Below are 9471 nucleotides of genomic sequence, written 5' to 3'. Positions count from 1 at the left end.
AACAATTTAATATACTTGTATTTTGTCCTCCACAATGAAATGGGGCAGGGGACTGTGGATCTCTCTCCATCCGTTCGCTTGTACCGTTAGTCACACGAAGGGGCGCCGCCGGGGATTTTGGCCACTATGAAAAGATATCACATTGGACCCCACCATCACAGGCGACACCAACCCTGCGAAATTGCTGTAACCACACACCTCCAGAACCCAATCGACCCATTCAAAGCTTTAAATAACTCCTACCTTCGCAGGCTTGCAGCTCTCTTGTAGGTCAATATTTACTGTACAATATTTACTGACAGTGAGCTGTGATAATATAACACTGTGCAGACATGCATGCAACATTCTGCATACAGTGGAATTCACTATTTAACGCAAGACTGACACCCTCTATAAGAAATGTGCTAAAGGCCATCTTTTATCGTGTAAATGTAATTTTAATGGTCAAATTATTGAATGGGAAATTCTCTAACGTTAATGAATAACTTAAAATAAGTAACTTAAATATACACTGCTCAAAAAAATAAAGGGAACACTAAAATAACACATCCTAGATCTGAATGAATGAAATAATCTTATTAAATACTTTTTTCTTTACATAGTTGAATGTGCTGACAACAAAATCACACAAAAAGAATCAATGGAAATCCAATTTATCAACCCATGGAGGTCTGGATTTGGAGTCACACTCAAAATTAAAGTGGAAAACCACACTACAGGCTGATCCAACTTTGATGTAATGTCCTTAAAACAAGTCAAAATGAGGCTCAGTAGTGTGTATGGCCTCCACGTGCCTGTATGACCTCCCTACAACGCCTGGGCATGCTCCTGATGAGGTGGCGTATGGTCTCCTGAGGGATCTCCTCCCAGACCTGGACTAAAGCATCCGCCAACTCCTGGACAGTCTGTGGTGCAACATGGCGTTGGTGGATGGAGCGAGACATGGTGTCCCAGATGTGTTCAATTGGATTCAGGTCTGGGGAACGGGCAGGCCAGTCTATAGCATCAATTGCCTTCCTCTTGCAGGAACTGCTGACACACTCCAGCCACATGAGGTCTAGCATTGTCTTGCATTAGGAGGAACCCAGGGCCAACCGCACCAGCATATGGTCTCACAAGGGGTCTGAGGATCTCATCTCGGTACCTAATGGCAGTCAGGCTACCTCTGGCGAGCACTTGGAGGGCTGTGCGGACCCCAAAGAAATGCCACCCCACACCATGACTGACCCACCGCCAAACCGGTCATGCTGGAGGATGTTGCAGGCAGCAGAACGTTCTCCACGGCCTCTCCAGACTCTGTCACATGTGCTCAGTGTGAACCTGCTTTCATCTGTGAAGAGCACAGGGCGCCAGTGGCAAATTTGCCAATCTTGGTGTTCTCTGGCAAATGCCAAACGTCCTGCACGGTGTTGGGCTGTAAGCACAACCCCCACCTGTTGACGTCAGGCCCTCACACCACCCTCATGGAGTCTGTTTCTGACTGTTTGAGCAGACACATGCACATTTGTGGCCTGCTGGAGGTCATTTTGCAGGGCTCTGGCAGTGCTCCTCCTGCTCCTCCTTGCACAAAGGCGGAGGTAGCGGTCCTGCTGCTGGGTTGTTGTCCTCCTACGGGCTCCTCCACGTCTCCTGATGTACTGGCCTGTCTCCTGGTAGCGCCTCCATGCTCTGGACACTACGCTGACAGACACAGCAAACCTTCTTGCCACAGCTCGCATTGATGTGCCATCCTGGATGAGCTGCACTACCTGAGCCACTTGTGTGGGTTGTAGACTCCGTCTCATGCTACCACTAGCATGAGACGCCAGCATTCAAAAGTGACCAGCATTCAAAAGTGACCAAAACATCAGCCAGGAAGCATAGGAACTGAGAAGTGGTCTGTGGTCACCACCTGCAGAACCACTCCTTTATTGGGGGTGTCTTGCTAATTGCCTATAATTTCCACCTGTTGTCTATTCAATTTGCACAACAGCATGTGAAATGTATTGCCAATCAGTGTTGCTTCCTAAGTGGACAGTTTGATTTCACAGAAGTGTGATTGACTTGGAGTTACATTATGTTGTTTAAGTGTTCCCTTTATTTTTTTGAGCAGTGTACATTAACCTCTTCAATTAAAATAACTATCATCTATAGAAGAATAATAATAATAATAATAATAATAATAATAATAATTAAATCAGCAGCAGCTTTCTGAACTAAGTATACATACCAATGAGACAATAAGCAGCTGTAAAAGTGGAAACGGAAAATGGAAAACAAAATGGAAATGAAAAGGCCTGATGGTGGCGCTAGAGGAAAGGTCAAGTGGTCATCAAATCAACAGGTTTCTTCCACTTGGGGTCTTGATTGCCATAAAATTTGTTGTGCACAATCCAGCCATTACTTTGAGATATATCTTGTTCTCAGTCTATTCTCAGTCTTGTTCTCAGCCTGTGGGCATCATGTGTGTTGTGATCCAATATCCATAGCCATGCCTTTTAACAGTTATCACTGGCCCTTGTTCAGTCTTACTCACCAAGAGCCCAGCACCGAGCCTTCTTGCTAGCAAAGTCACCGATCAAGTCTTTGAAGTCCAGCTTTCTAGCTAACTGACTTTCAATGGACAGCATGGCAAGACTGCAAAGCCTGTCCTGGGACATAGTGGACCTCAAATAGTTTTTTTTAATCAGTTTTAGCTTATTGAAAGGTCTCTCACCACAAGCAACAGTCACAGGCAGTGTGCAAAATATACGTAAAGCAACGCACACTTCTCCAAAAATGCTTTTTCAGCTGCATCTTACAAACTGCATTCAGGAGACCAAGAGGGGACAAGTTAGGGGGGGAAATGGCAGCATATACAGTGTTCAGGTGTCTTACTTCATTTTGAAACTCAGGTGTAAGATCTCTGGAATACTTCATGATCAGTGGTTGGCACCCAGAAGGGACTTTATCCTCACTAATCTGCCCAACTTTCAGAACAGCAGAAAATTATTCTACCATTTTTTGCAGTGGTGTGGAACCTAGTGTCCAAGTCACTTGTGATGTCGCGGCTGTGTTCCTTGATAAATTGAGGTGCAACATCCATTTTGCGTAGCAATCAGTGTTTCCTCAGACAGGAGAGACTCCCATCCATCTCTAAGAGCCTGCATCTCTTCCTTTAAGGCTCTGATATTGGCTGCCTCTGTGTCAAGTGAGATTTTTCCTAACTGGAGAATCACATTCCTGTCCTCAATGCATTGCAGTACCTGCAATTATGCCAACTGACATGTCATTCAACACAATGCTGCTCACCTCCTTCAGTTGGGAGTAGGGCGGTTCAGGGGTGTGGGGATGGGGAGACTGGGCTGGTTCAGGGGTATGGGGATGGGGAGACAGGGGTATGGGGATGGGGAGACAGGGCTGGTTCAGGGGGATGGGGAGACAGGGCTGGTTCAGGGGGATGGGGAGACAGGGCTGGTTCAGGGGGATGGGGAGACAGGGCTGGTTCAGGGGGATGGGGATGGGGAGACTGGGCTGGTTCAGGGGTATGGGGATGGGGAGACTGGGCTGCTGTGCCTGAAGCTGCATCTGTTGGGCCTGGCACCAGGCAGGGGACAACTGATTTAGTATGAATAGCATGCTAAAAGTTTGCCTGCATTGATTGATTAAATGTCGGCTAAAATAGGAGCGAAATGTAAACACTCAGAATTTTCTGTGAAGATATTAAATAACTAATGTTAGGGGAGCAAAAGTAGCCTATTTCACTGTGGACTAAGCTAACAGGTTAATTTCCATCACTCACGGACTACACTCAGCTTCCTTTGTGAAAAATTGGGTGACATACTGTCGCCCTTTCTTTTCTCTCTCCTGTCTTTCTTATCGTTTTTGGAAGCCAGATTCTTCTTTAGGAAGCTGAGACATGATGACCCACCGACACTCCTCACTCGCAATTCACTGCTAGCAAGTACCGTTCGCGCCTGGTTTGGGGGCAGGACCGAACCATTTCATGTAGATAGAGGGCTTGGACAATACAGAGACTCTCTGGATGTTTTACTTTTTGCCAAAAACAAGAAAATAAAAAGAAACCGTTAGTTTTATTAGTGCCTTGTAAAAAACATGATATTAATAATAATCGGTTATTAATTTAATATTGGAAGAAAAAAATGCCACAATGGTCACATGCGATATCTCAGACAGGACCGGGACAATTTTGACGAAACATGGGTGAATGGACCACTGAAGGATCTATGGTAATTAACAGAAATGTGTTAGTCACACGATATCTCAATTGGCCCAAGTTGGGAGAGAGGACTCGTTGTTTCATTCGTGGGAGACAATATGTTTACGATTGTCATTTGATTTTGATTTACTGTTCGTAAGTTTTATCCAATATTCTCAGAGGTCACCCATCAACATCTATTAGAGTAGAAACCCTCTCACAGCTTACCTTTCAACAATCTCAATTTGACGGAAATGTATGATATCTCATTTCAACTTCCCCCTGGCCTGTCTCTCCCTGTTTATAACACCCATTGTGATCATTGCCTATAAGGTAGCCAAGTAAAGGCTCTTTTTAAAAGCAGTCTTTAACAATAATTATGCTCATTATCTCCTTTAGCCTTCTCAGGGAAGGTCATACTGACATATTTCACTCTGGTCCCAGTGGGGTACATTGTAATCACCTGAATACAACACGGGAGCCATTGGCACTGAAGGGTCTCGAATACAGAGCATGCTAATGTCTCAAAAGAACCGCTATTGACATTGTACCTCCTCTGCGAGAGTCTATTGGAGACGGGGGGAACGGAAAGGATGCATGAAGGATGAAAATGCTAATATAGGTACCATTGACTTGCATTGGATTTGTGACATAAATGCTGAAAGGTTAGCATTTGAAACAGTGGACAGGTAAACCAAAGCATGGGTTGCTTTCATACCTGGTCCACAAACTGCTTACAGGGTAAGAAAACCAATATGTAATTTTATTTGGGTTAACTATCCCCTTAACAATGGGGGAAGGGGGATTCTTTAAAAAATAATCACCTAATAGCAGGAACAGCACCATCTAGTGGTCAGAACCTAGTAATATCAGGATGTAGGATGGGACATAAACCCAAAAATCTAAATTACTAATTTCTCTGAACAGGGGAACAAAAAAGCATCACCAAATACACTGAGAATACATAGGATGAAGAAACAATACTCTAAGCCGCAGCTCCATACTACTTGTAAAACATAGAGAACTGATACTGTATACTCGTTATTGAGATGGGATTGGAGTGGAGTGTGGGGGATGTGTGGATGGCTTTTGACTACTTATTTGGATTCCTCATGTCTTACTCATTGTTAGAAAAATGTTTGGTCCAAATTGGATGTTGGGTACTAAAATTATTGAATATTATATGAATCCTATAACTGAAAATGGCCAATTTGGGTGCAATCAATTAGCTTAATTTCTCAGATCTTATTATTTTTCAAAATTTTTTAATTTTGTTTCCAACAACAGAAACGTTTTCAGAACAATCTGAGATGGTGGGTGTGGAGATCCTCTTTATTCTGCTTTTTGAGGTGGAACGATCCACGATTTAATGAAACAAAGTGTGCAAGTACGAACATTGGGAGAAGGGCATAGAATCAGGATGCAGCCAATGACATGTGGTGAGAGGACTGGATATGTCCATTTAACTCTTTTTTTTTTTTTTTTTTTTTCTCTCTCCTTTTTTTAACAGTGGTATTAAAAATACTGAGATCAGGAACTGTTTGAGATCTCATACAGTGAGGGGGAAAAAGTATTTGATCCCCTGCTGATTTTGTACGTTTGCCCACTGACAAAGAAATGATCAGTCTATAATTTTAATGGTAGGTTTATTTGAACAGTGAGAGACAGAATAACAACAACAAAATTTAATCCAGAAAAATGCATGTCAAAAATGTTATAAATTGATTCGCATTTTAATGGAGGGAAATAAGTATTTGACCCCTCTGCAAACATGACTTAGTACTTGGTGGCAAAACCCTTGTTGGCAATCAGAGGTCAGACGTTTCTTGTAGTTGGCCACCAGGTTTGCACACATCTCAGGAGGGATTTTGTCCCACTCCTCTTTGCAGATCTTCTCCAAGACATTAAGGTTTCGAGGCTGACGTTTGGCAACTCGAACCTTTAGCACCCTCCACAGATTTTCTATGGGATTAAGGTCTGGAGACTGGCTAGGCCACTCCAGGACCTTAATGTGCTTCTTCTTGAGCCACTCCTTTGTTGCCTTGGCCGTGTGTTTTGGGTCATTGTCATGTTGGAATACCCATCCACGACCCATTTTCAATGTCCTGGCTGAGGGAAGGAGGTCAAGATTTGACGGTTCATGGCCCCGTCCATCGTCCCTTTGATGCGGTGAAGTTGTCCTGTCCCCTTAGCAGAAAAACTCCCCCAAAGCATAATGTTTCCACCTCCATGTTTGACGGTGGGGATGGTGTCCTTGGGGTCATAGGCAGCATTCCTCCTCCTCCAAACACGGCGAGTTGAGTTGATGCCAAAGAGCTCCATTTTGGTCTCATCTGACCACAACACTTTCACCCAGTTGTCCTCTGAATCATTCAGATGTTCCTTGGCAAACTTCAGACGGGCATGTATATGTGCTTTCTTGAGCAAGGGGACCTTGCGGGCTCTGCAGGATTTCAGTCCTTCACGGTGTAGTGTGTTACAAATTGTTTTCTTGGTGACTATGGTCCCAGCTGCCTTGCGATCATTGACAAGATCCTCCCGTGTAGTTCTGGGCTGATTCCTCACCGTTCTCATGATCATTGCAACTCCACGAGGTGAGATCTTGCATGGAGCCCCAGGCCGAGGGAGATTGACTGACAGTTCTTTTGTGTTTCTTCCATTTGCGAATAATCGCACCAACTGTTGTCACCTTCTCACCAAGCTGCTTGGCGATGGTCTTGTAGCCCATTCCAGCCTTGTGTAGGTCTACAATCTTGTCCCTGACATCCTTGGAGAGCACTTTGGTCTTGGCCCTGGTGGAGAGTTTGGAATCTGATTGATTGATTGATTGATTGATTGCTTCTGTGGACAGGTGTCTTTTTATACAGGTAACAAACTGAGATTAGGAGCACTCCCTTTGAGTGTGCTCTAATCTCAGCTCGTTACCTGTATAAAAGACACCTGGGAGCCAGAAATCTTTCTGTTTGAGAGGGGGTCAAATACTTATTTCCCTCATTAAAATGCAAATCAATTTATAACATTTTTGACGTGCGTTTTTCTGGATTTTTTTGTTGTTATTCTGTCTCTCACTGTTCAAATAAACCTACCATTAAAATTATAGACTGATTATTTCTTTGTCAGTGGGCAAACGTACAAAATCAGCAGGGGATCAAATACTTTTTTCCCTCACTGTATTGTAGACTTCGATGAACGAGGTCTGAGCATATCGCTAGCAAACCATGCGACATAGACCTTTCCTGCAGTCAATGACCAAAAACGCCCTCTTTGTCCTCATGGGTGTAATGTTATTCATATTTTTCACAATTTCATAATTAATAACATCATTTTTTAAACACGTACGGTGTTTCTATGTCAAACCATTTTGTTATATTTCAGTCTTCTGTGAAGTGTATATAAAGTGTAAAATTGGGATGCAAATTGAATACATTTCAACTCTATATATGACATGGTACAGGTGTCTTCTTTTTTTAAGCCCATAACCATGTGTGTGAGGTATATACTTTTGTTTCAAAGTAAATTTGCTTAAGACTACCCAGAAACACTCTGTGTGACCCTGATTTAGCCCACTGCAGTTTAATCCAATTGTTAGATGCTACCCCCCCCCCCCCAATAAAAATGTAACAGACTCCATGTTTTTGCTTTGCATTTCACACAAGCATTTCGCTACACCCACTAAATATGTCTACAGTATGTTACCAATAAAAGTTCATTCCTGTCTCTGGCGCCATGTTGCCAGAGACGGGAAGTATTACGGAGCGTTTGACTTTGATTTGAAGAGGGGGGGGTGTAGCATCTAACAATTGGATTTAATACTTTATGGGGAACTGCTCGGTGATGGAAGGGTTGCCAATTTAATAATAACCGTCTATGGATATCTTCCAACGTGGGACACTTGCTGCTTAACAGGTACAGTTAAATCAAACGCTTCTCCAATGTTGTTGTTAAGAGGGAATGGTAGTTATAACAACTGTACATACTTACAGTGCATTCAGAAAGTATTCAGACCCCTTGACTTTTTCACATTTTGTTAAGTTACAGCCTTGTTCTAAAATTGCTTAAATTGTTTTTCCCCCTCATCAATCTACACACAATACCCCATAAGGACATCACAATACCACATAATGACAATGCAGAAACCAGGCTTTTAGACATTTTTGCAAATAAAATAAATAAACTGATATCACATTTACATAAGTATTCAGACCCTTTACACAGTACTTTGTTGAAGCACCTTAGGCAGCGATTACAACCTCGAGTCTTGGATATGACGCTACAAGCTTGGCACACCTGTATTTGGGGAGTTTCTCCCATTCTTATCTGCAAATCCTCAAGCTCTGTCAGGTGTTTTTATACATTTAAAAATATATATTTCACCTTTATTTAACCAGGTAACAAGTTCTCCTTTACAACTGCGACCTGGCCAAGATTTTTTATTTTTATTTTACCTTTTATTTATAAAGCAAAGCAGTGCGACAAAAACAACAACACAGAGTTACACATGGGATAAACAAACATACAGTCAAAAACACAATAGAAAAATCTATGTACAGTGACAGGTTGGATGGGGAGCGTGGCTGCACAGCTATTTTCAGGTCTCTCAAGAGATGTTAGATCGGGTTCAGGTCCGGGCACTGGCTGGGCCACTCAAGGACATTCAGAGACTTGTCCCGAAGCCAGGGTCGTTGTCCTGTTGTAAGCTGAACCTTCGGCCCTGTCTGAGGTCCTGAGCACTCTGGAGCAGGTTTTCGTCAAGGATCGTCTGTACTTTGCTCTGTTCCTCGATCTTGAGTAGTCTCCCAGGCGTGACGCTTGGCATTCAGGCCAAAGAGTTCAAACTTGGTTTCATCAGACCAGAGAATCTTGCGGTGGCTTCCATCTGGCCACTTTACCATAAAGGCCTGATTGGTGGAGTGCTGCAGAGATGGTTGTCCTTCTGGAAAGTTCTACCATCTCCACAGAGGAACTCTGTCAGAGTGACCATCAGGTTCTTGGTTACCTCCCTGACCAAGGCCCTTCTCCCCGATTGCTCATTTTGGCCGGGTGGCCAGCTCTTGGAAGAGTCTTGGTGGTTCCAAACTTCTACCATTTAAGAATGATGGAGGCCACTGAGTTCTTGGGGACATTTTTTGGTACCCTTCCCCAGATCTATGCCTCGACACAATCCTGTCTCGGAGCTCTACGAACAATTCCTTTTACCTCATGGCTTGATTTTTTTTGCTGTGACATGCACTGTCAACTGTGGGACCTTATATAGACAGGTATGTGCCTTTCCAAATCATGTTCAATCAATTGAA

Source organism: Salmo salar, chromosome 07, assembly GCF_965601325.2.
Source record: "Salmo salar chromosome 07, fSalSal1, whole genome shotgun sequence".
In the NCBI taxonomy this organism is placed as follows: domain Eukaryota; kingdom Metazoa; phylum Chordata; class Actinopteri; order Salmoniformes; family Salmonidae; genus Salmo; species Salmo salar.
The sequence above is the reverse complement of the archived record's forward strand: the minus strand, read 5'-3'. Positions refer to the sequence as shown.